General features: G+C 39.2%; 1 protein-coding gene across 1 annotated transcript in view; it reads left to right on the top strand.

Annotated features, from left to right (window-relative positions):
* SMYD3 (SET and MYND domain containing 3) overlaps positions 1-27,709 on the top strand; it is a gene marked incomplete at both ends in the record, with an annotated part of 423,278 nt that overhangs the window by 16,352 nt on the left and 379,217 nt on the right. The gene's annotated exons all lie outside the window — the stretch shown is intronic.

Genomic DNA, 27,709 nt, shown 5'->3' on the forward strand with positions numbered 1-27,709 from the left:
TCTGCTCAGAACAGCTGTAGTTTTGTAGTGTAGACTTACTAATTTTTAATTTTCGTATCTTCTTTTTAACGTCACCCGATGGAGTTTTATAAGCTGTAACTATCTGTGCATGTACTATTTTATGACCCTTCTAGTTAGGACTGCTTGTGAAGCACATATTTGGTACTTATTATCATATGTTCATACAGGCTTTAATTATAGAATTAATTTATACTAAAAAGGACTTTATTAATAGCTGTTTGTTATTAATGGAAAGATTATGCTTACTTTTCTGCTCGACAGCACCTAAGCATTCAGTATCAGTTTTTAAAACTGCCTTTGTTGGGACATCTCAATGTCGATCTATTTTATAGCTGGAAGGTAACAATATTTTTAAATATTCATTTTATTTTCCAGATACAAAGTCACCTGCACTGCATGTTTACCTCTCTCCTTTTTGCTGTAAATTCTTCGAGGCATGAGATAGCTTGCCAGTTGTCTCTTATGCTCAGAAGTTAATAAATGGTTATCAGTTTATCGCAGATAATAATTTAGCTGCATCTGTAAGGCATGCGTAAGCTCATTGTGTAGAATTTTTGCCTTAAGACAATGTTTAATCAGTGGTTGTAGTTTTAATAATGTCATACCAGGCTGTGCTTTACCGCAGCTGTCTGTAACAGAAACCTCCTCCTCCCCTGCCATCCTGCCCCTTTCTGCAAGCAGACGAGGTTAGAAATTTTTCTCAGGTTTGAAATGCTTCCAATTTTGCCACAAACTTTTAGTAGCTGTTAGTAGAGCAGGTGTTTTAGCTTTATCTTCTTATGAGTCATTTGTATTTATTCCGTCTGGAGGAAATAAATGACCTCTAGTTTTTCCCAAGCTTATACCTATGAAGTAAAGTATGTCCTTGACGTGTGTATGTCTGGTGTACTGCTGCTGGGGAGATGAGTTCACAACTGGGAACAGCAAAATCTCTGAGGACTCACTGCTGCAATTATCTCCTATCAGAGTTTCTAATAAAGAGAGAATAAGGTTTTATTTTTTTAACTCATATGTCTCCTAGAATTAGTAATTTCCAAAAATGCAAAAGAAATCTCACCACATGAAATATGTGTGTGCTGATTAGTTAGTACGTACGTTAGTACATGCTGGTATGAGGAGTCATGCTTTTACTTCAAGATTTGCTTTTCTGTATGATTGTTTTACGACACTTAAGTGTTTTATATGTAAGGAGAAGTTGTTTTGTGGGTTTTGTTGTTGTTTGATTGTTTTTTTGTTTTTAAACCTGGGAATATAGTTAACAAAAACATAATGTGACTAAAATAAGAAAAATGCAAAGAATGGGGAAAAATGTTTTTAAAACTGGAAATGAAATTTAAAAACAAAAAAGAAGAAAAAAGAGAAGCCTTAATAAAGGGCATTGTTGCATACTTATTGTGTTTGTTGCTTTTTTTTTTAAGTCTGGATACTTCAAAGTTTTTTTGTAAGACTTTTTTTTTTTTGTTTGTTTGGAAACTTAAAAAATATGGCTGGGGAAAGCCTGACTTAGAACAACTTTTTCTTGTTTCTGGAATTAGCACTTTGGTTTGTTTCTAGAATGAGCTTCACGCAAAAAATATCCAGGAAAAAAATGACTTATCTATGTCAGACATAAACACTATTCTGTTTGCCTTTTTTTTTTTTCCCCCCTTAAACAAAATTTTTAATTGCATTTGTCTTTTCCCCTAAACTTGCCTGAAATACTCAGCACTGAAAAAGTTAATAGGACTAAAAAGATTTAGTAGTGTGCTCAGGTTTTATAATTGCGTGCTCAGTTTCACCATAAAGATGCTCACTGGAAAGATTAATGCCAAGCACAGAAACAGTATTTAGGTAGCTGGTAACAACATGTTGTAAACGTACGTAATGAATTAGAAACTAACTTTAAAGGTTATGAATGGAAAATTCATCCAAAACACTCTTAAGCAGTTCTCAGTTTTTGGCTGTCTTATATGGAAGCCACCAGTTTAGTTTTGCTTAACTTGTAGTTTAAAAGTGTACGTGAGTCTGATCTGTAGGAATTAGTGATTGGGAAATCGCCCTTTTACTTTTGTGTGGGGAAGACTGAATATTTACGTATGGTACTCACACTTGTGGTTTTGAGCTATTGGAGTGTTTTTAATCACATCAGAAGTGTGGACTGCAAATGGACTGTGTTTGGGAAGAGAAAAGCATTCCACAAACATCAGTATGTTGTTACCACGTATTGGATATGATGAAGATATTGTGTGTATAGTAAAGGGACCTGTCCCATTAGCAGATAGATAATTTGTTTGGTGGTGGTTTTTTTTTTTTTTTAATTATTTAAAAAAAGGCAAAATATTAAATGAAGTCTATCTACCCACTTGTAAAATGGCCAGCAGCAAGAAAAGCAAGTGAAAACCACCAAAGTAAAATTAACAACAGCTTGATCATGTTTTAGTCTTATTTTCTAGGCAGCCAAACTGCAGTTGTGTATCTCTTTCCAAGACAATAGGAGCTGGTGCTCTGGAACAGTAATTTTGATTGATGCCTTCCACATGCCTCAGCGAACCTGAAATTTGAAGTTATCCTCTATTTTGGAGATATTTTTGCAGTTGCAAACAGATTTTTTAGTGGGTGCTAGGTTTGTAGCTCTCTCTTCTTTCCCTCCCTGTGAATGCAAGGTCTGACCTTAGGAGGTATGGAGGTGTATCCACTCCAGTTGAAGTGAACAGACATCGAATATAAGGTGCAGGATATGCATCATCATGTAGGAATAAGCTGTTTTACTTCATTTGTGACCTAATCAGGATTTGAACTCAAGTTTCAGGACATGAATGCTTACTCTTGCTGTTTCATTCCATAAAATGCTGCGGTGAATTAGAAAATTATACTTCAAGAGTACATGGGAACTCAGAACATCTGTTGTAGCACTAGTGAAATGTGCATTTCACATGCCTGGCACAAGCAGAATAAATCTTTAGATCTTCATATATTTTGGTACTGCATTTTTGTTTAGCTGCTTTAACTTTTTGCTTTTCCTTCTCATATTTTTCCTCAGTTATTTGCAGAAGACCTGAAAAAGTAAGCTTGCAGCACTTTTTAGGACCATAGGATTATTAAACAACTAATTTTCTGAAGTTACTTCTGGTTAAAACTTAGACTATGGATTTGGATTTTGATGCTTAGAAAATTGAGATTTAATTTTAAAACCTGACTTAAATATGATGCATATTCAAGGAAGGTCTGCTTGGTTTTTTTCCTGATCTTTTGAACTATTCTGTATAACATTGTGATGCAAGATGTTTGTCACCCTTGATATCCAAAGACATTAGTTTGTTTCTCTGAATGTTTTTATATTAAATAACTGAATACTAAGATGTTTTCATAATGGAAGAGCTTATCTGTTTATAGCTTAAGATCCCCCTCCTTTTTTTTTTTTTTGTTTTTGTTTTCTAACAGCAAGTGAAGGTTTTGATAAGTTGTATTTTTTAATGTTGATGCAGTTGTATTTAAATCTCTTTGTTCCTTCCTCATGGTCGATCCCATCCTATGACACTAGGTGGCTGACTTTTTCTGGAGATTAGCTCTGCAAGATTACGCAAAACCACCCAGCCCAGTTTGGGAAAGAACAGAAATTTCAAACCAGAAAGGTGAGGAGGGAGTCCAGTCATGTTCATTTTGTAAGCCAGGATTGGTTCCTTGTAGAATTACGGAATCAGCTAGGTTGGAAAGGACTTTTGATATCATCAAGGCCAACTGTTACCCCAGGACTGACAAGTCCACCACTAAATCATGTCACTAAGGGCCTCATCTACACAATTTTTGAACGTTTCCAGGGATGATGATTCCACCACTTCTCTCGGCAGCCTGTTCCAGTGCCTGACAAATCTTTTGGTGGAGAGATTTTTCCTAATATCCAGTCTAAACCTTCCCTGATGCAGCTTGAGGCTGTTTCCTCTTGTTCTATCACTTGTTACCTGGGAGAAGAGATCAGCCACCAGATGAGCCACAAGAGATCAGTGTATGATCTTGTGTTCAGACACTCATTGGCTTTAATCTTCAGGTTCTCCCCTAGATGTATGCACACCCTCAGTGCTTGTGGTTATCTTTCTGGCAGATGAGGAAGCATATTCAACACTGAAATGCAAAGTTATCTTCAAATGATAGATCTGTTTTATTGGAAATTATGTAGTTTAGTGTGAGCAATGAATATGGGCCACTATGAGGCTAGGAGAGGCTCAGTTTTAGAGGTCTAAAATTGGGAACCAGTCTTTTATTTCTAGTGCTGGCGTGTTTAAAACTACTTTTGTCGAGTAGTTGTACTAGCTGTAATCTAAAGCTGTGAACGTGTCTAAAATAATTACTTGCTTGGTCTGGCTATTGATGCTTGATGCATTTGATGTTACTCTGTCAGCCAAGAAATGAAATTGCTAATGAGAAACAAAATGACTGTGAAGAACTGAGAGCATGAAGGTTGAGTCAGGCTCTGAAAAAACTGTGCACATTCTGCTTAAAAAACCCACAGCAATACAGTACTCCATTTAAATATATGACATAGAATAGAAAATGTACCTATGCTGTTATTATATGGAAGGAATAACAGGTGTATCTGTGACCTGGAAAAAAATAATCCAGGTTGTGTATTTTATTAAGAAAATATTGTGTGGTATCTCCGCCTTCCACGTTCAGCTGTAACAGGCTGTGCACAGAACTATATATATCAGCTGCAGTTGCTATGAATAACTGAGTATGTTTTACATCATCCGTCTCTATGTGCTCATTTCTGCGATCATAGAATTTTCTGTGAAATGGTTTTGTTGGCTCAGAATTAATTTAAAGCATGCAGAGTGTAGTGGAACAGTTATCTGGTCATGTGACGCACACTTGCAGAAGGGAAGATTTGATGAAAAAAAGACTTCGCCAGCTGTTTTTCTTTCTGCTGTCAGCTTTCTTTCATATGTGTATGAATTTTAAGGGAGTTGAACTTTACAAAAGTTCTGTGCTCAACTTCTGCCATAGTCAGTTCAGTGTCATATCTGGTTAAAGATGTTCTTTCTTCATGGTTGTCTTACGTACCAGATGAAAAAAAAACATAATAAATTGCTAGTGTGCCATAGAGAAGGACAGAGCTTTTACTTGAGTTTAGTTTTGCAATTCAGGGCCATTTTCAGTCCTGCAGCAGTATTTTCCTCAGATTAGTTTGCATCATGAAACAAAAGATGACTTGACATCACGTATTCTTCAGCTGTTCTGTGGTAACAAGAAACATCCTATTCTGCTGAAAAAAGACGTGACAAAAACCCAGTAGCAATTTGGGTGAGGGACGCGTGTAGTAAGTTGCAAGCAGGAAGAGTACTGCTCAGCTGTTAATGCATTCTGTAAGTGTAGGAGAAACTAGATGAAAATAATGCAAAAGCAATCTTGTTTGTAAACAAAAAGAGATATTTTTAAAAGGGAATGTGCCTGGCTTCTTAAGGAAATTATTTTTTGTGAGCCAGGGGTCTGCAGAAGGGAGAGCTCAGGAACTGAAAGTTAAGGACACCTTGTGATGGGTATCGGTGTCGCCATTTGCCTCCACAGAGGGCAGGTGAGCTTGTCTGCTGATTAGCAGGAGAATGGACTGATTTTAGTAAGCAATGGGGCACTATCCCATGTAGAGCTATGAGAATGTCTCTTCTAACATGCTGCCTAATGGCACCCTGATCATATTCTGTTTAAAAATCCTCAACCAAACAATAAACCAAACCCCAAAAGGCGGTATATATTACTGACCTCCTTCTATACTATGCATCCTTCTGCTTCCTGTGTTCTGTAAAAGTGTGCCTTAAAGATACACAAACCTTTCTTCCCTATCCCACTCATGTCTTAATTGAAAATTACAGGACTGCAGTGTACACTTCACCTGTGTGCCATTTCACTGTGCTGTGCTATTTCAAGATTGGGTAACTTGACAGGGGAAGGCTAATTCTGCTACTTGTCTTTTAGAACAGTGTGAACGTTGGATCTGTCTTGGCTGACTGCATTGATTTCCAATTGCCTGTAATTGCATCTGGAAATGTTTGGGAACCAGGGCAGTCAATGAAGTGAAGGTAGGTTGTGCATACCAACCCATTCCCCTGAGCAGCCTGACTGCAGTATCCTGAAATAACAGGAAGTTTTGGCTGGCCTTCAGTAATAATGCTGTGAAAAAATACACTGCAATAGATTAATGCAGGAATGACACAAAGGGAATGGTTGCGAGAGTCTAAGATGACCTTTCTTGTTGTTTGGGCTGTAACCAGCTAGAACTAAAGAACGAGGGTATAGATCATGGCTGTGACTTTGCAGCCCTACAGCAGCAGCTAGTGACCCAAAGGCAAGATTGATGGCTTTGTTCTGCTCATTCAACTCCTGCTCCTATCAGTTGCAGTATGGTTAAAAGCCCAAAAGTTTCCCATTTTATCTCTAAACTGTGTGTACAGGTAATAGTAAAGAAGAAACAAGGCAAACCCTGCTTTGTTAATTAATCGGGGTGTAAACTTTGGAGTTTACTTCAGTCAGATGTTGGACGTGGGCTTTATGCTATGCAAACTGTCCTGGGTTTTTTTGTTAATTTGTGTTTATTTTACAAATCCGTAGCTGTAGCTGATGTTGCATGGATCCTTTTTTCCCCAAGAGTCAGTTACGAATTTTTATGGTATTTTTTTTATATGATTTTTTGCTAGTAGTTAATATGTCTCGTATTTTAAACCTAGTAGAATTATTATTCGGGATGCTGCTATGATTATCATGGCCTATAGAACAATCCAAGTAATTGAGATTATATGTAAATTTTCTCAAAGATTATTGAGAAATAATAATATTGAGATTAGAGCGAGCCCTCCCAGACATGTATATAGTTGCAGTTCATCTGCATTCATAGTCCATCACATGTGGTGATTTTACTGGTCTGAATGATGGGCACTGTCCCACTAGAGGAGACAATTTTGATTTCTTCAAAACCACATGAGGAGTGACCTCCTTTTTTTGTTCTTCTGTCCCTGTTACGAATAAATGTGCTTCATCAGAGGAAACCAGCGGGGTATTGTTTTGGTAAGGGCTCAATGATGGAGCTGCACTGTTCACTGTGTGCCTGTACCCACTGCACACACCAGTGAACACAGTGGTGTTCACTAGTGACAAATAGCTGGACTATGGTTTCCAATTACTCTTTTGTATTGTGTTTATGTAGCAAACACAATAAAAGATAAAGATTACGTTTATGTTTGTTAGCTTATAAATTTGAGTTATATATTTATAAGTCTACGCCTGAGCATAAACAATGACTTTTAAATGCATACCAATATGTGTGCATTTTAAAGTTTGCTCAAAATTCAGCATTTTTGGAAACTGAAGAGAAGAATAACTGGTAGAAATAAACTTAAGGCCTATTAGTATTACTTTAGGTATGCATCTTGACTCAGCAACTGGATTGGTTTCATAGAATCATTGAACAGAATCATAGAATAGTTAGGGTTGGAAAGGACCTTAACATCCTCTATTTCCAACCCACCTGCCATGGGCAGGGACACCTCACACTAAACCATGTCACCCAAGGCTCTGTCCAACCTGGACTTGAACACTGCCAGGGATGGAGCATTCACAGCTTCCCTGGGCAACCCATTCCAGTGCCTCACCACCCTTACAGTAAAGAATTTCTTCCTTATATCCAATCTAAACTTCCCCTGTTTAAGTTTTAACCCATTACCCCTTGTCCTGTCACTACAGTCCCTAATGAATAGTCTCTCCCCAGCATCCCTATAGCCCCCCTTCAGATACTGGAAGGCTGCTATGAGGGCTCCATGCAGCCTTCTCTTCTCCAGGCTGAACAGCCCCAATTTTCTCAGCCTATCTTCATACGGGAGGTGCTCCAGTCCCCTGATCATCCTCGTGGCCCTCCTCTGGACTTGTTCCAGCAGTTCCATGTCCTTTTTATGTTGAGGACACCAGAACTGCACACAATACTCTAAGTGAGGTCTCCCGAGATCAGAGTAGAGGGGCAGGATCACCTCCTTCGACCTGCTGGTCACACTCCTCTTGATGCAGCCCAGGATGCGGTTGGCTTTCTGGGCTGCGAGCGCACACTGAAGCCAGCTCATGTTCATTTTCTCATCGACCAACACCCCCAAGTCCTTCTCTGCAGGGCTGCTCTGAATCTCTTCTCTGCCCAACCTGTGGCTGTGCCTGGGATTGCTCTGACCCAGGAGCTGGTTCGAGGAGGAGCAGAAGACAAAGGTTAAAGTAGCTTTGGTAGAATTAGTTTAAATTTCAAATAGTGTAGACTGACCAAAATTGTGTACTATGATAAGAATAGCATTTCTTTTAAAGTTGCAGTTAATCTTTTGGTGCTGTTAGGAGATTCACTTCTAACTATTAAATTGTGGGGTTTTCATCACTCAGCTCCCAAGCTGTTTGTCAGGTATTCGCACAATGATACAGCCTTTATGGTGTTAGCACTGGCTTTGGTATGTGTAGCCCTCATACCATTGGGTGATGGCTGACGAGGTTTGGAGTCCCATGAGTATTTTTTGCTAGAGAAAGTATGGCTTTACTTTGCAAGAGCAAACTTTGCTATCCAAAGACAAGAATTTCTTTTGCTATGCAACTGTTATTTCAAATATAGCTCTGCATGAAAAAACAGACTTGAGACTGTTTGTGGTTTGTGATGAAAAGCCGTCTGTTACTACAAATGGAGACATTTTCAAGGCTGTACTTATAATAGTAGGAAAGAAAAGACAATTCTGCTCCAAGTTAAGTGCATTAATCCTGGGTAATTAGTGCTGGGCAATAAATTTATTCAGATTGATTATACCTTTAGTTTCTTTCACTTAAAAAACTGTGTTTGAGAACATAATGATTGACTTTCTAATGGAGGTGAAATATCTAGAGTTCTTACACTGAAGCAGGATTTTTTTCCCTGAAAGGGAGGTTTAAACTTGTGACCACTCTTTAGAGTATTTAAAACAGAGTAGTGACTATAAGAGAGAAATTTTGACAGACTCATTCTAGGCATCCAACAACTGCTACCATCATTGTGTTAAGGTCTCCCAAGTAAATGGATGCAATTCCAAGATTCATAGGCAGTCTAAAATATTTCCATATAATTTTAAAGATTGTAATGACATGTGTAATGTAATGGTGTAATGACAGTCATATGTAGACACTGGGTAGTTTTTCCTGCCATATGGTCTTAGCTTATTTTCAGGAGACTTATTTTTTATTTTGAGCAAAGTAAGTTTTGCATATGTATTAAATATTTTGTGTGCCACAAGCTTGGTAACAGTTCATTTTATAAGTGCAATTAATGAGCCCACATAAGTATTCTCTGCAAGGCAGATTTAAAATAAAAATCCAAGGTGGTGTTTTGTTTGTTTGTCTTCCGTGTATGGCAGATGTCTGTTGCAGGTATTCTTTGAGAATGGTCTATCCGTGATACTTAAAGCAATTTGAAAATTCCAAATATGCAAGTTTCGTCTTGTTTTCATGTTCTAATCTCACTCTCAGTTGGTCTCAATAACTGTATCTTACATGGTTTGAAATTCATGCCAGCATAGGGTTTTTCTTAAATCCTTCCCTACTTTAGGGCCATTATGCTTTTATTTAGATTTTGTAATGAGTTTTTTTTCTAGGTATTTTTCTTAGAATATGGCTTGCATTTTGGAACACATACATCTGCTTTGTTAACTAAGTTTGCAGAAGGAAATACAGTGCTACCATGTGAAGGCATATCCTGCCAGGCTCAGGGCGTGCTAAGCCCCTCTGTGTCCTGCAGAGCTGTTAGAATGCACAATTTAAAATTGCTGAGATGAAGCATTAGGTGGAGAAATTTGCCTGGAGGCATGTGTGTTGTTTACCTTGAGTGGGGTGGCACAGTATGCTGGCCAACTGTCTAATTGACCATGTGTGCTGCAGCTTTGCTGTGATGGATGGTGCATGTAGCTTGGACAGGTGAGCTGCTAGTGCCTGTACAGGTTGCTTATTGTTAGAGAGAGAGCAGGGGAAGAGAAGATTGTTGTCCAATAAAGTATTTCAAGACCAGCACTTTCTATGCAGGTAGCCAAAGAACGGTAACTAGCTGATCTGGTCAGAATTTCCAAGATCTTATTTGCAGTTAAGCATCTGTGCACTGAGGGAAGGCTAAATGTTGAATTCTTGGAGGGGGGGGGTGGGCTTATGTTCATATAGTTACTGCAAATTTTGGCTATAAACCCATAAGGTTTCTTCTTAAAGAAGAACTGGCAGTGAATACGTGCCTTTCTGGCAACCAGTGTGTGTTTTTAACTTTTGCTGTCTTCAGTCCAAGTTTTAGATTGATTTGGAGAGATGAATTTTGAATTCATAAAGCTACAGTGAGGCAAGCCGGATTGAGGGATGCATCCCGACTTCTAGTGGTCAGGATGATGGCAGTAAAGATTGTTAATGAACCGTATGGACTTTTCTATAACCTTCCTCTCTGGTTGCTCTCTGGTTACAATTATGTTTGAATTTAACATCATAAATTAGTAGATGCTAATGTATTTACTGGAAAGATTTATCCATTTAAAACAAACCAGCAGAGGGGTTTTGGTGTCAGGATCGTAAAGTCGGGAAGCCTCTGCTCTTAATGTCAATTCAGTTATGTCAGTTGTGCTGCAGTTTTTCTAACTTGTGCATTGCAGGTACATTGTTCCTGTGATTGGTACTATATTGGCTACTTAATGCCTCCAGAGCTTCTGGGTTTGCATCTAGTTCAAGTGTTTAAAGTATTTTACTGTTTGAAATCCGATTATCTTTGCATGGCTTCAAATAGTTTCCGAAGTGCACTTAAGCTCTCAAAGATTAAATGTTTTTATGTTTTGATGTAGTCTGCTTATCTCTTGCGCTTTGAGTTGTCTTGCCCTTCTGTTTTCCGTAAGTGTAAACATTCCTGAGAATGAGATGTAAGACTTCTTTTTATTTTTTATTTGTGGTATAGAATGGGATGCAGTTGACTTTTTTTTCTTTTAAACAGCCATCCCAACCTCATCTATTTTACATTCTGTTGAGTTAGACTAAAACAAAATGCTTATACTTAGATCAAACACTCTGCTCTTGATTATTGTGGGCAGTGATGCAGGGACCAATTCTAATAGAATTTGCAGGGAAGAAGTCAATTGAGTTTTGACGGGGTCATGTAGGATCCATAAACTCCCATGGGGCAGTTATCAAAGATGTAACTGTGTGCAATGGAGCATAACAGAGCTAATGCCTTTTACTTACTGATTCTTGATTGAACAATTAATTCAACAGTGGTCACCATGCACTTTGCCCTTATTAGATAGGTTTTATAGTACAAACAATCCTACATGACATTTATAAGCTTCAAGGTGATTTTAAGTTCACAGGTAATTCTTCCAAAAAGTGAATTAGGTGTTGATTACCAGAGACTTTATTTTTGCTTTCAAGGGTGTAGTTCATAGTCGATGTGTTTGTACTTAATATTATCACTATTTTATAAAACCCAAAAATCATGTGTTTGCCCAATGCCATTTTAAACCTTTAATTTGTTGGCTGGGCTGCTGCCACATGGCACCTAGAAAGAGGACAAAAAATCCCTGAGAAGAAATAGAACATACATATTCATGTCTATTCATGGCTAGAAAATTATTGTAGTAACAATCCTTATGGCAAAAATAGAAAAAAAAAACGTATAGCTTTTACTCTCTACACTATAACTCATGTTGAACCCATTCACTCTAAATTTACAAGTGTGATGATAATGTGTCTTATTTAGTGTTTGTGTTTTGAGCCAATGTTATTTCGTCGGTCTTGTGTTTAGATGGGTAGATAGGCAGGAAAACTAGGGATTGTGCGCGATTTTTAATGGAAACTTTAACAGATTGCCTTTTAAATTGTTTTTATAGCTTTTATATATATAGTATTTCTAGCCAAGAATGGTTGGATGGTAAATATTTGAGAGATTCTGGTATGTGTATACATTAAAATACTGAATATTAAAAAATACTCGAAGACATAAAGTAACTTCTGTCACTTTTGCATCTGGATGTATGTTCAAGCAATCATTTTCTGTGCTTTTTGGAGTAGGAATATAATTATTCTGAGACAGGTTTTATATAGCAGCTGGGTACTTAATTTAGTTGCATTCAGAGCTCAGTTTAGTTGCAAATCATTCCTGTCCTCTACAAGATAGTCATCAACATTTATTTTCCTGACAGAAGTTTGGGCTTTATCACCTGCAGTTGTTGTCTCTTCATCAGCTTCTGTGAAATCCAAATCTACACATACGTTTGAACGAAACTGGACAGGAAAAAACAACAACAAAACTAAAATAATCAAAGATGATCAAAGCAAAACCAAACCTCTGCAGATTAAAAATAGTATGCCAGGACAACCTGTTTCATAGTTAAAGCAGCTGAACCATCCCTGTCCCACCTGGGAGTAGTACTTCTGAATCCTGGCCCTGAGGAGGACCTTGCCAGCAAATGCTGAGGTGTGCGTGAGTACATAGACAGACAGATGGGAAAGTTGTCTGAATTGTGTGCACAATGAAAACCTGGGCACCCTTTCAAAACCACACTGGTGGTGTTCACTGCTTCTGCCTGAGACCAGTCTCTGCTTATTCATTGAGTGGACACAGAAGGGCTGGTGGTATTTTTGCTACACCAGAATGGTAGTTTCTCTTTTGTTTCTGCATGACTGTCCCCTTCTTTAGGGAGATGCCTGTAGCTCTGAGCCGTGATGCCTATGCAAGCTGATGCCCCTTCACATGGGTCTCTTTTGTGGCAACTTGCTGTGGCCTGAGGGCCAGGTCTGAGCCTTGCCTTAAAGCTTCTTGATACCCAGTACTACTTAAATGGTGTTGCCAGACATGGTAACACAGAGCATTGAAATGAGCAGTGCAGGAAACAATGAAAGTCGTATTTGTATTTACCAGGTTTGTTTGAAGACACTCTTTATTTCTTCACCTCCCCTCCAATTTTAAGACAAATGAGTGGCAGACCATCTGAGAAATTGATGAGGTGTAGTGTAACATTGTGTGACATTCACAGTATAATCTTTCTTGTTGCTCTTTGAAGCAAATTTGTATGGTTTAGAGGCTTAAAAATCTGTTCTTGACCTTGCATTAAGATTTGTAGCTCTTAAAGCACAATGACATGTGAGGTCCAGGCTTCCAGACCTGAGGGCACAGGACATGGGAGTTACTGCTAGCAGTAACTCCCAAGAATTGTCACCTATCAAGTGCAGTGACAGGGAACATGAGGAAGGGACTGAACCCATGGAGCCCTGCCTGTCCAAGCCCCTTCCCCATGGAGCAAAGCCAATGAATGCCCCTGGTATTGCTAGTGCTCAGGCTTTCCTGGCAAGTCAGTGTCCCTGGGGCAGCCAAGCTGTTGATAAAGCACATCACCCTGGGCTGGAGTACTTGTTGCAGCAATGCTCGTCCTGTTACTTGGGCAAATCCTGTTAAAACTGGTATTCAGCATATGGGATTAGACCTTTTTATTGACTTTCAGTAGCCGTTCTCATGTTGTAAGCTGTCCAGTCGCTGTAACATTGCATCTGCATTTGGCACTCACAGCTCACAGTCAACATTACAATTTAGTGGACGTATAGCATGGGCAGCTATGACCAGAATGACCAGAAGCAACTGAAATGCCATGTTATCCTTTGTACTGTTTTCTCCTTTTGCAGTGATTATACTCACCAAATTTTGCTTGTTCCAGGCTGAATGACCTAATAATTATTAAAGCATCAACAACATTTTTTTTGTTCTGCTGTTCATCATTAACTAAATGATGAAATATTCTGAAAAAGTTTCATTTTGGACAGATTTTTGTTTTCAGAAACTCCTGAGTGTATGAAGCTCTGAGAGTTATAATGAAGACTTCAAAAAAGCCAAGAAGCAAACCAGGAAAGACTATTCAATAATGTGAGTGTAGTCATAAGACTGAATTCTGCCACAATAAATACTGTTTCCCATCTTCACAATACACCATAAAACATCTCTAGCATTTTCCAGCAGTACTGTATTTTAAAAGAGCTTTTTAATTTTAAATTTTCCTTTTTCTTCCAGTAAAACTGTACCAAATTTTTCTCTGATGCTTCTGGCATATTTTTAACAGCTTTTATGATTTTCAGACTAAGCAAAAAGGTTCTTTAAAAACCAAAGTATTAAATACTTGCCTAGACATGGTCAGTACTATGGTTCGCTGTAACATTCTTCTGTATTGTTGCAGCTTTGTGTGTGTCAGGTGACATTTTTGGCTTCTGGATTATGGGAAAGCATTGTATGCAAAAGAAACAGCGTTGCAATATGGGCAACAATTCACTGCCCCAGTGACCTTAAATTTTAAATTGTCTTTTTATTGTTTATGATCATTAGTCATCTGGCCATGAGATCAAGGTTGTCTTCGACAACTCTTGCATTCAACCTTGTATGCATAAGGAGTAAATGTCCAGTTCTCTCTTCTATCTGACTAGAGAGAGCAAAGAAATTTTACTGTGGATTAATTCTTGCTATCTTTGATAGCAAATACTTGAATACAGGCCCAGAATCTATGAAAATAAGGTAATATGTTTCCATTTGCAGTAGGCTTTTATTATTCATTCTTTGTAAACCATTTAGCAAGGAATACGGGCTAACATTGATTACTCTGTAATTAGTGCTCATAGGCAGTATGCTTGGAGCCACGGTGGAAGGGAAAATTTATCAGTTGTTAAAAGCCACATGACTTGTGTAGAAGAACCAAAGTGCAAGCTCTAAAGTGCATTAAATTGCCATGTTTATCATCTACCTAAATGCTACTGTCAGTTCTCCAACTGCTTTATGTGCGACTGTTCCTCAACTTGAGGCAGGAGTATCATGCATTTTATTCATAACAGATTGAACATGAGGCAATTATCAGTAAGCCATTTGATGATGAAGCTTATTCCCAAGTCAGGAAACTAGAAACAGGTATTCTGTAACAGATTGGGAAAGGGCTTTTCAAAATGACCACATCATCACTGCAGATGCATAGCGGAGCATCTGTGAAACCTTCAGGCAGTCATTTATATACATTAGTAAGAGCATCGGTCTTTGTGTGACTCCTGCGGGGCATGGAAACACAGCTCAACTGTTATTTTGCTGGAAGATTTTCTTGCCAAATTTGATTAAAGTACATCATGGGATAACATGCAAATGAGATGAGATAAAATGCCTAAAAAGAGTGTGCCTGCTTTACTACTGTCACTTGGGAGTGTCTCTTTTAGAGTTTACCTTCCATTAAGTTTCAAACCTTCACTGGTTAGCTACGCTTGTCTTCCTTTAAAGCAATTCCCTGTGTAGCACTAGATACTTTCTGGCCCTCTCCTGTGTAATGCCAGTGCCACTGGCAGGGCTTGGTGGTACTGTTGGTGTTTGAGCTCACTGAAGCCTTGAGCCCATAAAAGGATTATGTGGCATCAGTGGTTGCAAGAGAAATACAGGAGGGCACTGAATTGCTCCTGTGGAGATGGGAGAGGCAGCATGGCCTCGGTGAGCAGGGTGCGTGCTTTCACGTGTGCTGCCGTGTGCATTTCTTCTGGTATTTTCACACTAAACAGTGGTGAAAGGCAGAGGGCTGCAGGTGCCCTTGCTCCGGGGCTGTTCTGGTCTGCTGCCAGGGTGGGCAATGGATGGCTGTGGCTTTTCCCCAAAATCACTGCCACCAGGCTTTTTTGAGCTTGGATTTTCAAAGGTTGCATGGCTTGCCTGTCCCCTTTGCCTCATTTCTTGCTGTCTGCTTAGCATTTTTACCTGGTTTCTTGTCTCATCCTCTGTTTTGTTGCTGTCCAAACAAGTAAAAGATGAACCCTTACTGTTAATGTGAGTTCAGAGTTGGTACCAATGCCACAGGACTTAAAAAATTTAAAGAATTCAAGACACTGATCCATTGCCTCTTCCAGTTTGTGGAAGATAACCAGTTGCAAAGAACTCAGAACAATGAAGTGAGTGAAATTCATTTATACCTGTTTGCTCTGTGCATGGAAACCCTGACCTATAGAAGAATCAAACCTGTAAGAGATCAGCTGCAGGAGGGAAAATAAAGAATTCCTCATACCTCTCTCCTCTAGGTTCTGTCCCCCCCACCAAAGTGAGGTGGGCAGGAGAGTCTGGGCAGAAAGCTGTCTTGCATAATTACAAATATTGTACCAGAAAATATTCCTTTTAATATGAGAATGTAAGTTTTGAGGTTACATCTTTTATTTGAGCTGTCACTGACATTTGAGCCTCCATAGTTAAGGCTATGCTTGCTCTCTGCTTGTTATAGTAAACAGATACTGTCATAGCATTATGTACTCTAGCAAGGATTTGTATAATTATAATTTGTCTTCATAGTTTTCAATCTTGAACGTGAAGGAAGTATTGATTCATACAAACTTTCCAACAGCTCGGTGATTATCTGAGGATACTCTGTGTGTAGTGAAATACAGAAGTCAATCATGGATATTTTGTATCTATTAACCTGTATAACCTTTCCTTTCCTCTGGGTATGATAGATGGAGGAGTCTCTGCCACAAGCTCACAAGGTTATAATATATAGATGTCCCATCCTCTTTCAGATGGACCTGCTAAATCATTTCAGCAGATAAAGAACTGCTTTATTTTTCAGCAGGGTTTTTGTAGTTATTGAATGCTGGGTAATGGATCTGTTGTTAACATTTATTAAGTTTTGTACCTCGTGGGTTATTGAATGCATTTTGGGTGTGTGTTCTAAATGTAGTAAGCTTCCTGTCTATAGAATAAAAAAATTTCATAGTCACTGCTATATATAAGTACCAGATTATTTTTTGAGTAAATATGTTCATTGATTTTTCTATTTTTATTTTTTATAACAAGGGCTGTATGTGCTGCCTGTTACCACTTTTTCTATCTGCTCCTCCCTGACAATAAAGTTCTTGAATATGTGGGTACATAAAGGGCTTTTTTCTTCTGCTGCCTTTTTTTTTTTTCCCCAAAAGATTTTTTCTTTTGTTGTGTGGAAGGAGACTGTGAAAATATCTGGTATATGCTTGATACAGTGTTCTTTTATTGAGTCTTCAGACAGATTGAGAGAACTGGACTTTCAGATAACATATATGATCTGTGCTTATGGGTGCTAAATAATGACCTCTTCCAGTAGCTGTAATGAGAGATCTGTTCCTCTATACTCACTCTTGATTCTCTATACTTGTTGCTGGATGATGTGATGGCAATTTGAATGTCAGCTTCTGGATGTCACCAAAAGGAATCAGTGGCCCTGCTCATGTTGGTAGCTGCTCACCGGTACAAATCACACAGAAGCACAGAATCACAGAACATCAGGAACTGGAAGGGACCTCAAAAGATCATCTAGTCCAATCCCCCTGCTGGAGCAGGAACACCTAGATGATGTTACACAGGAATGTGTCCAGGCGGGTTTTGAATGTCTCCAGAGAAGGAGACTCCACAACCCCCCTGGGCAGCCTGTTCCAGTGTTCCATCACCCTCACTGAGAAGAAGTTTCTTCTCAAGTTTAAGTGGAACCTCTTGTGTTCCAGTTTGAGCCCATTACCCTTCGTCTTACCATCGGTTGTCACCGAGAAGAGCCTGGCTCCATCCTCATGACACTCCCCCTTTATATATTTATAAACATTAATGAGGTCACCCCTCAGTCTCCTCTTTTCCAAACTAAAGAGACCCAGCTCCCTCAGCCTTTCCTCATAAGGGAGATGCTCCACTTCCTTAATCATCTTAATTGCCCTGCGCTGGACTCTCTCCAGCAGGTCCCTATCCTTCTTGAACTGAGGGGCCCAGAACTGGACACAATATTCCAGATGCGGTCTCACCAGGGCAGAGTAGAGGGGAAGGAGAGGCTCTCTTGACCTACTGACCACCCCCCTTCTAATACACCCCAGGATGCCATTGGCCTTCCTGGCCACAAGGGCGCAGTGTTGGCTCATGGTCATCCTCCTATCCACCAGGACCCCCAGGTCCCTCTCCCCTACACTGCTCTCTAATAGGTTATTCCCCGACCTGCACTGGAACCTGGGGTTATTCCTACCCAGATGTAACACTCTACACTTCTCCTTGTTATATTTCATCCCATTTTTCACAGCCCAACTCTCCAGCCTGTCCAGGTCCCGCTGGATGGCAGCACAGCCTTCTGGCGTGTCAGCCACTCCTCCCAGCTTAGTGTCATCAGCAAACTTGCTGATTGTACACTCAATTCCCTCATCCAGGTCATTGATGAAGATATTGAATAATACTGGCCCCAGCACTGACCCCTGAGGCACCCCACTAGATACAGGCCTCCAACTAGACTCCACCCCATTGACCACAACTCTCTGGCTTCTGTCCTTCAGCCAGTTCGCAGTCCACCTCACTACCTGATCATCCAGGCCACACTTCCTCAATTTAGCTATGAGGATGCTGTGGGAGACTGTGTCAAATGCTTTGCTGAAGTCAAGGTAGACCACATCCACTGCTCTGCCATCATCCAACCACCTTGTTATGTCTTCATAAAAGGCTATGAGGTTGGTCAAGCATGACTTCCCCTTGGTGAAGCCATACTGACTGCCCCTAATGACCCTCTTATCCTTGATATGCCTTGAGATGACACCAAGGATAAGGTGTTCCACCAGTTTTCCAGGGATGGAGGTGAGGCTGACCGGTCTATAGTTACCCGGGTCCTCCTTCTTGCCCTTTTTGAAGACTGGAGTGACATTTGCTTTCCTGCAGTCCTCAGGCACCTCTCCCGTTTCCCAAGACTTGGCAAAGATGATGGAGAGTGGTCCAGCAATGACTTCCGCCAGTTCCCTCAGCACCCGCGGGTGCATCCCATCTGGACCCATGGATTTATGGATGTCCAGATTGCTTAATTGCTCCCTAACCCAGTCCTCATCAAGTAAGGCAAACTCCTCCAATTTCCCGACTTCCTCTGGGTCCTCAGGGTTACGGGGCTCCTCAGGACAGCCTCCAGCAGAGTAGACAGAGACAAAGAAGGCATTCAGCAACTCTGCCTTCTCTGTATCTTCTGTCACCAGGGCACCCACCCCGTTCATCAGTGGGCCTACATTACCTCTGGTGTTGGTTTTATCTGCCATATATTTGAAAAAGCTCTTTCTGTTGTCCTTGACCCCTCTCGCCAGGTTTAATTCTAAGGAGGCCTTAGCTTTCCTAGTTGCCTCCCTACATCCTCTGGCAACAGCCTTATATTCCTCCCGAGTGGCCAGCCCCTCCTTCCATGACCTGTAAACTCTCCTCTTCCACTTGAGCATACCCAGCAGTTCCTTATTTAGCCACGCAGGTCTCCTGGCCCTCATCCTTGACTTCCTATATGTCGGGATGCTCTGCTCTTGAGCTTGGAATAAGCAATTCTTGAATGTCAACCAACTATCTTGGGCCCCTTTACCTTCAAGCAGCCTTGCCCATGGGATTTCCCCCAGCAATTGTTTGAAAAGGCCAAAGTTTGCCCTGCTGAAGTCCAGGGTTGCAATTCTACTTGCTATTCTGTTCCTGCCGCACGAGATCCTAAACTCCACCATTTCATGGTCACTACAACCGAGGCAGCCCTCAACCTTTACTGCTTCAACTAGACCCTCCTTGTTAGTGAGGATGAGATCCAGCAGCGCTCCTCTCCTGGTTGGCTCATCCACCATTTGCATGAGGAAGTTATCATCCATACACTGGAGGAACCTCCTGGACTGTGGCTGGGTTGCTGAGTAGTCCTTCCAGCAAACATCAGGGAAGTTAAAATCCCCCACGACGACCAGGGCCTGTGACTGTGAGGCTGCTTTCAGCTGCCTGTAGAAGGCCTCATCAACTTCCTCACCCTGATCTGGTGGCCTGTAACAGACACCCACAACAGTATCAGCCCTGCCAGCCTGCCCCTTAATTCTCACCCATAGACTCTCAACCTGCTCCTCATCTGTGCCAGGACAGTACTCAGTACATTGTAGATGCTCTCTATGATACATAGTTTGGATCATTGGAGAGGGATGGATGTATACATGTACAAGACCGGCAAGTTGATGATTGTAGGATTTGCAGTGGCGCTTACATTTCAGCAGAACATCTGACGTGTTACACCTGATCAGCCTCTGAAGTTAGCCCTGCTTTGGACAGGAGATGGGATGCAGTGGTTTCCAGGGGTTTACACACAAATGCTAGTGTGTAAATGTTTTTGATTTGTGTAGCCTAAGTATGCTCTCATCAATAGAATATTTGTCATCTTAGAAAAGGTGCTTGAACGGTTTTAATCTTAAATAAATATTTAGAAACTTAATTGGTTTCTTCAAGTCATAGCTATGAGAGTTGTTCTATTTCTTAATACCCAGAAAGAGCAAATTGTGAGCAGAAGAGATCCAGGAATGAGCAACTCCTTTTGAAAAACACACAAATCCAGTGCAAAAATGGACTTAAGCTGCTTTTCGGTTTATGTCTTTGTGAGAATTCCAGTTAAACATTATAAGATGTTTATGTTTATGATAAGATGTTTAAAACATTATGGGATGGTAGGAAGCTTTATCCTGCCAATTTGTCAGTTTGCAATTAGCTTAGGCTACACTGAATATGTTGTTTTAATACTTCAAAAATTAAATGTAATGACGTACTGCATTTAGGATTTCTCTTCCCAGCATTCTAAAATATTTGCACTTCCTCCTATTTTTTAAAAACCTCATTGTCTTTTCAAAGTCAGTGTCCCTGTGAATATAAAAGCACCTTCTAAAGCCCTGTAAAAGTGTGAATAAATTGGTAATCTTTATCTGTTTTTATTCTTAGCTAAGGCTCTGATTTTGAGAGTAATTTCTAAGTATTTCACAGAGTCCAAGTCTCAGTGGTTCTTCCTTTTCCCCAAGTGTATTATTTTTAATATGTGATGGTACTATTAAGTATATTGTATTTTTACTCTGAAAGAGAATTTTAACATATTTTTTTAGTGTCCTAAAACAATTGTCTTGGCATTGCCTAGCTTATTAATCTGTTTGGTATTTTCATAGGCTATATACTTTGTTTTGGGGCTATGTGTTTATATACATTTAGTTTTAGCAGATGACTGCATATTTATTTATTTTGGCAATATCATTAATCGTTCAGAAGACTTTTATCCTCAAATCCCTTCATTTTTCAGACAGACCTAGAACATCTGTTTGTAATTCTGTCTTGATCATTGCCAACACAAATTAGTCTTGGAAGCTCAGTCCATATTTTATCTTAAAATGTTCACAGACATTTTCAAGGTTCATAAGTTTTACAAGAAAGATTAATACCAAACATGCACTAATCTGGTTTTCCACTCAAGGCTTTTAAAAGTCTTTACAAATTCAAACTTTGCAGTTTCCCAGTCAGGTAGGTTAAGAAATTTCTGCTTTCTCTTACGGGGTGAAACACTGCTGCTGTTCACATAACCTATAGTTTAGAATGAGAAATGCAGAAAAATAATTTCCAAAGATTGTGTTTGTGTGTGTATATCCATCAGTTCTTGGCCTATCATGTCAAGGGTTTTTTGGTTTGTTTTCTTGGTTGGTTTTGGCCAATAAAACCCAAACAAAAGCCTGAACTTGTAGAGACTTTTTTTTTTTTCGTTCTTTTCTTTTTTTTTTTTTTTTTTTTTTTTTTTTAATCAAAGCAGTGGTCAGAGCCTTGGGTTTTTTGCTCCCTCAGAAGGGTTCATCTTCAGCAGCGCAATGACCTAGTATCATGCTGGGAACTTTTTATCAAATTGAATGAAAAAGCAGCTTTATATGAAGTGCAAACATATGGTCCTGAATCTGCAAATTATTCTGTGTCAGTGTTTTACGTATATTCTCCAATTTTAAATTGTCTTAGTTCAGAAACATCTGGTGCATACGCACACACACAGATACACACACATAACATAAATGCAGACTTTTCAGGTTTTGTGAAGTTTCTCTCTGTTGGGAAGAATTTCTATAAAATCCTGGGGTTACTGATGTGAAGATAACCAAATTTTGGTTAATTTACATGTAACCTGCATGTATGTAGCCTGAGTTCAGTAACATTCATGTACAGCAGAGGGGATGCTACTACTCAGCCCCCTGAGTGAGGTTGTTTTAGAACAACTGAAATGCCTAGGTAACAGATTGTAAATTCAATGTGCTTTTAAGAGGAGAACAAGAATAATTTCTAAGTAAGATCACAGCTTAACTGAAGAACATAATTTTTCTAATTGACAGCTCTGAACAAACGAATATTATATATGACCTGTTCAGTGTGGAAGCCATCATACCAGTACCAAATGCACTTCACATGCATTTACGTGAATACACGTTAATTACGTTTTAATAACCCCAGACAGTATGGATCATCTAGAGGTTAGGTTTTGAATTCAAAATCTGAGTGGTTCCTTGGCTGATAGGAATCTCTTCTCCTCCAAAATGGAATTTTGCACGATAAAAAGTTGCTGCGTGGTGGTGGGTTAAAGGTATTCTTCACATTTTTGTCATTATTTTTTGTCTTCCTATGTCAGAATGTTTTCATCACTTTTATTTTGTATTAGCAGAGGTGATTTCCGCAAACAGCAGCATAAATGCAAAAGAGTTGGTTTTCTTCAGACAGGTATTTTAGTAGTATGACTAGTTTTTGTAGATGACAGAGCATTGTTGCCTTAGCTGTGTTCACTGAGAAGTAGTGGATCTCTTCTTCAGATGGTGTATTCAGGTTTTGAGGAGTCCCACCAAAAGGAGATGGAATCTTTTTATGCTTAGTTCTTACATTCAGCTGAAATTGTAGGTGTGATTTGGATTCTTTTAGCAGTTTTAATGATTTATGTAAAATTAATCAGAGGCTGGAATCCACATGTGAGAATAACCCCAATTTAAGCAGAGGCGCCAGCCTCTTAGTTTACTGAAACTGAACAAAAATCCCCAAACCCAAAACTAAATATGCATCTTGTACTGTTTATACTGGCAATTCAACTTTGTTTTTTATGTTCAGACCTTAAAAAATACCTACTTCAGCAAGTATTTCCTGCAGAGCCTAAGCAACCAGAATGACAGAGGTCAGGTGTTTGCCTTGTGATCTTCAAGGTGCTTGTTCTTTCAGCTGGCAGAGGAATACTTTCTTTGCACCTCTCATTTATGGCTGATGCGTGTGTTGTTTTCATAAGAAATGCTCAGTTCAGCATTAAGTACCTACTGCAGTTGTGCAACAACAGTGGGGACTTAATGTGGGCTACTAAAAGTTTGTGTGCTGTAATGTTTTTCAGTGAAGCCTGCACAGCAGAATACTTTTCTCTCCCTCCATTTATAATGGCAGTCTCTGATTTGGATGTAAAGTTTGAATAGAAACCGTCATTCAGGCAGTAAAATAAATGTAGGATTTATGCAGATCATTCTGATACTGTACCAGCATTTCAACATGAATGAGCCGCTTGTGTGTGTGCCAGCAGAGCTGTCAAAGGGGGCAGGTGCCTGAGCTGTGAGGGACCTCTTCTGAGTTTCATTGTGTTACTGCAGGGGTGGTGGTAGATACACAGAAAAAGGGACGAATTAATAATGTTTTCATGAGACGTAGGAGGAAGTAGGAAATATGAGATGAAGAGTTCAGAACAAGAATAAGAAAACCAAAGAGGCTGTATGTATGGATAAAAATATATACATGTATATGCACACACTTGAAAAAACCTTTTTATTTTGCAGTCTTAATGAGTGTGAAGTTTCTACAAAATGGTAAATTGCTCACAGGCATTTTCAGTTCATTGATTTGGGGCATGGTTGACTTTAGAAATTACCAGAGGCTCATGTTTTTCAAACATGTACTGCTAGCATTTCTTTTATTCTGCAAAGCAGAGCATTGCCGTTGATTATTTAACTTCTACTGATACCTATAAGCCATATCAGGACTGGCATACATTAACAAAAGCTCATGCTTTCTCCCAGTGTTTGTCCATCACAATAAACCACTTTCTTCCTTTGCAAATAAAGAATAACGTATTTCTCATTTTCTTGTTCTGTGCTCCTCAAAGTCTCATTCCATGGTTGTTGAACTGAAACAAATAATCTGATTTCAGTTATGACCCATCACTGAAGCTACAGTATGATGATTAAAGGCCCATGTTTCTTGGCCATGGAGAAAATGAGATTTAACTGAAGACTTATAGTGATGTGAAAGTAGTATTTTCTGGAACATAAAAAACAATTTTAACTGGATAATTGTACAAAATCCATGGCCAATCCATATCAATTTGTGATTCTCCATATTATTTCAAACCTTCTTACAGTGTCTGTGCCTCTTTGAAGTTTCTTCAATATGGGGGGCAATTTTTGAAATGGAATTGTATGCACCGATGTGACTGGGACAAGTCAGCAGGAAGGTAGAGACAATCTCTCACCTTATGACAGATATTATGGCTTAGCAGCTCCTCCTTCTTTCAATATTTGCTATGGAACGTTGTTGGAAGAAAAAAATGAGAACCAGTAGCTAAGTGTAAGGAAGCACGTTGTATGTTGGAATTCCCATTACTTAAGAAATTGATTCCATGAATGAAAATAATAACTTCAGATTTTTAAAAAGCACTTGGTTGTTTCTCATGTTAATGCAACATTGTTATAGTAATATGTGATAAACTGAGGTAGGAATGGAGAAGGCTTCATTTAAAAATACATGAGATTTTTTATTAAAAATTTAAGATTGAACAGAATTAGTTCAAGAACTATTTGAATTCTGAAAGTTGCCCATGTTTTGTCTCCATTTTTAGATTTCCAAAAGAATTTTTTTTTTTTTTTTTTTTTTTTTTTTAACAAGTATTTTCTGATTATCTGTGTTCCATCTCTAAAATAAGAAGTAGTTTCTGGGAAACACTAAATTATTCAGAACCTTCCTATCTTTTGTGAAGGTATGGACTACAGTTAGAAATGTAGCAGTACTAACAGCAGAACCAGTTTGTGAGAGAGGACTGCCATTTGCAGGTACGTCTAAGCATGTGCATATCTTCAAGCATGTCAGTGATACTAAGATTTTCAGGGTTATTCCCAGGCTTAGATGCCTTCCTAGTCAAAATTCTTCAGGTGGCAAGCTTGCTCTGAAGGTAGTGATGACAGAGTTCTAAAATGCATTTCTGAATTAAGCCATTTTCTTTTTAAAGACCTTTCTGTTGGAAATCGACAAATTTGGAAACTGTGAAGGGCGTACAGGTTTTGCTTACTAATTGATACATAGAATTGGTGAGAAGTGAACTGAGGCAAATTAACACTCGTGTTCTCGGCTCTCAAATTACAGCCATTTTTTTGAAAAATACATAGGTGTCACTGTAGGTATAGAGACATTTCTTTTGACTTGTCTTGCTTCTTTACTTAATTGTAAACCGTCTATGAAATAGAAGAAACATGGATTACGCTTTTAGCCATCGGATGTCACCAGAGTACAGAGAGTAAGTATTAGGTGATGTGGAACTGATTTATGGCTTTCCTTAGCTATTTGGGAGTGGAAAGGCTCCAGTCCTTCAGAAGCTTTCAAAGATCAATAGTGGCAGCTTCTTGGCCAGCTTCACAGTGCCTGTAACTCTTAAATTTAGAATACTGAGCAAGAAATGGGTTCAGGACCTTGTCCTGTTTTAGTAGGGGCATTGACACCAAATGAAGGGGGTGCAGAAGCAAGCAAGAGGTGAGCACATACCACCACACAGCTCAGCCTTGGTGTTTTAGTGCTCATTACAGTGGAATACTTAGCAAAGCCCTTGAAAGCAATCTGTCTTCACTGCATGTGTACTATGGGAGTGCTTATTGTTTTTCATACCCTCATTACTTTCTGCAGTTTGGGTGGTGATCTGCAAGCCAAGCAGCAGCGTGGACCTTTGCTCTGTTAGATGCCCAGCTGCTTACTTCTTTCTTGGGCAGCAGTGTGCACTGCCCGTGCTTTCCCAATGGCACTCTGCCTGCAGTGGTTGAGGCTGAGTTTGGGGACATTTGAAGGAGTTTTTTACAAAGTTCTTTGAGAAGAAGATGGAGGCTCCAATAAATCTTTAAGCTCAAGGACTTCACGGTTTGAGATGTGAAAATTTTAGTGACTACATTTTTATTGTAAGATTTCTTTCAATTAATCTGGCATTATAAATGGACTTTAGGGCAGCTTTAAGGCTTAACTTTAACTTTGAGCTATTATATGTTAAGTCCTGCTTGAAGATCTTGCTTTCCGTCACTAATGGTGCAAAGCAGCTGTAATGAAAAAAACGATTTGGCTTTAACTGCCATATAGAGGTCAATAATAAATGTTTATATTCTGCATTTTTCTGAGTAATTTCTATGTAGCATTGCTGTCCCAGTGCTAATATGAAATACCTTCATTCTTATTGGTGAACATCTCCAAAATTAAGCTTTGGAGTGGGACCCACAAAATCCACCTTTCAGTGATGCATAACGGATGGAGACTGAAGGGAAGAAGTCATCCCTTCTGTATTGACTTCCAGAATTTGTTGGAGAGAGAAGTGAGAGAAGTGACATAACAGATTTTATTTAAACACTTGATAGAAAGAAAATTTGTAAAATGTTCTCAGATCAAGTTCCTTGAATGTGATCACGTTGATATGAAATGAAAATTGCTGCAAAGAGTGTAAGATGAAAAATCATCATTCAGTAAGGGTATTTGGCACTGTGCTTTATATATAAATATCTGCTATTTTTAGCTATTTCCAAACCATATTTTGTTTTGCTCTTGGCCAGGAATTACTGGGAGCTAAAAACCTTTTGGAGCTGATGGGGAACAAAGTGAGACTTTTTCTCTGCAAAAAACCAAGGCCTTTATAAACTAGAAAAGGGGAAAGAGAGTCTCAAACAGGAAAGGTGTTAAAACACAGAGAAAATTAGGGAAAAAATATGAACAGTGGCAAGAAACTAAAATGCCTGCAAGGCTGGAGATAAGAAAATGGCAGAAAAAGAACTGATGAAATATAGAAGATTTGAAGGAAAATATGTTTAAACTAAGGTTTGAAGGTATCTGTTAATGGTAATTTAAAAGGCTCTCCATCCAGCTAGACTGAGAGAGAACTGGTTAGGCAGGTATTTGTAAATTTATTACAGGTGTTTGTAGGTCTGCTAAAACAGATCTTCAGGTTTCCTCGGCGTTTCACAATTGTGTAGAATAATTTAGGAAAGTGAACAGTGGTATAGTCAGAAATAGCCTGCATTTCTAAGGGGTGAAGCTTAGACTTGGTATCAAAAATGCTGAGGGAAACTTCTATGAATTTAAAGTGTACCCCAAGAGGAGCAAGTACAGCAGAAAGCTGCCCACATCTGGATAGATGGCTGGAAGTGGGAAGTAGAGTTACTGATGTCAAGAATATTTTCACATTCTTCTAATGCAGAAGTCTTCAGTTGGATTTTATGAGCATCTAGTTAATGACAAGAATGCTTCGGATATCTTGCGAGACCTCTCAATATCAGATTACACCTGAGCAATGTGGAAACAAGCTGTTTCTCTGGGCTGTGTACCAGTGTATGTGTGAATCTGTTTCTCTGTGTCTTCAGCGCTCTCTGCTATTTGATATACACTTTTTCCTGCGTTTCTCTCCTGTTTTCTAGCTTTGTGGGTTCTTCAGCTTATATGTAAGCAGAATTGACTATGCTGTTCCAGTCATCTTAACTCAGGTGTGATCTGAACACAAGGCCTAAGCAGGTGAAATTGAAGGGTTAACTTGATTTACACCCTTACCCAATTCTAAATCTATGAGTCAAAATGCACCACGATATATTCTAAGCCCAGCTCTATTCTTATGTCTCTCCAGCTTTGTTG

This window comes from Psittacula echo, assembly GCF_963264785.1.
Source record: "Psittacula echo genome assembly, chromosome: 4".
In the NCBI taxonomy this organism is placed as follows: Eukaryota; Metazoa; Chordata; class Aves; order Psittaciformes; family Psittacidae; genus Psittacula; species Psittacula echo.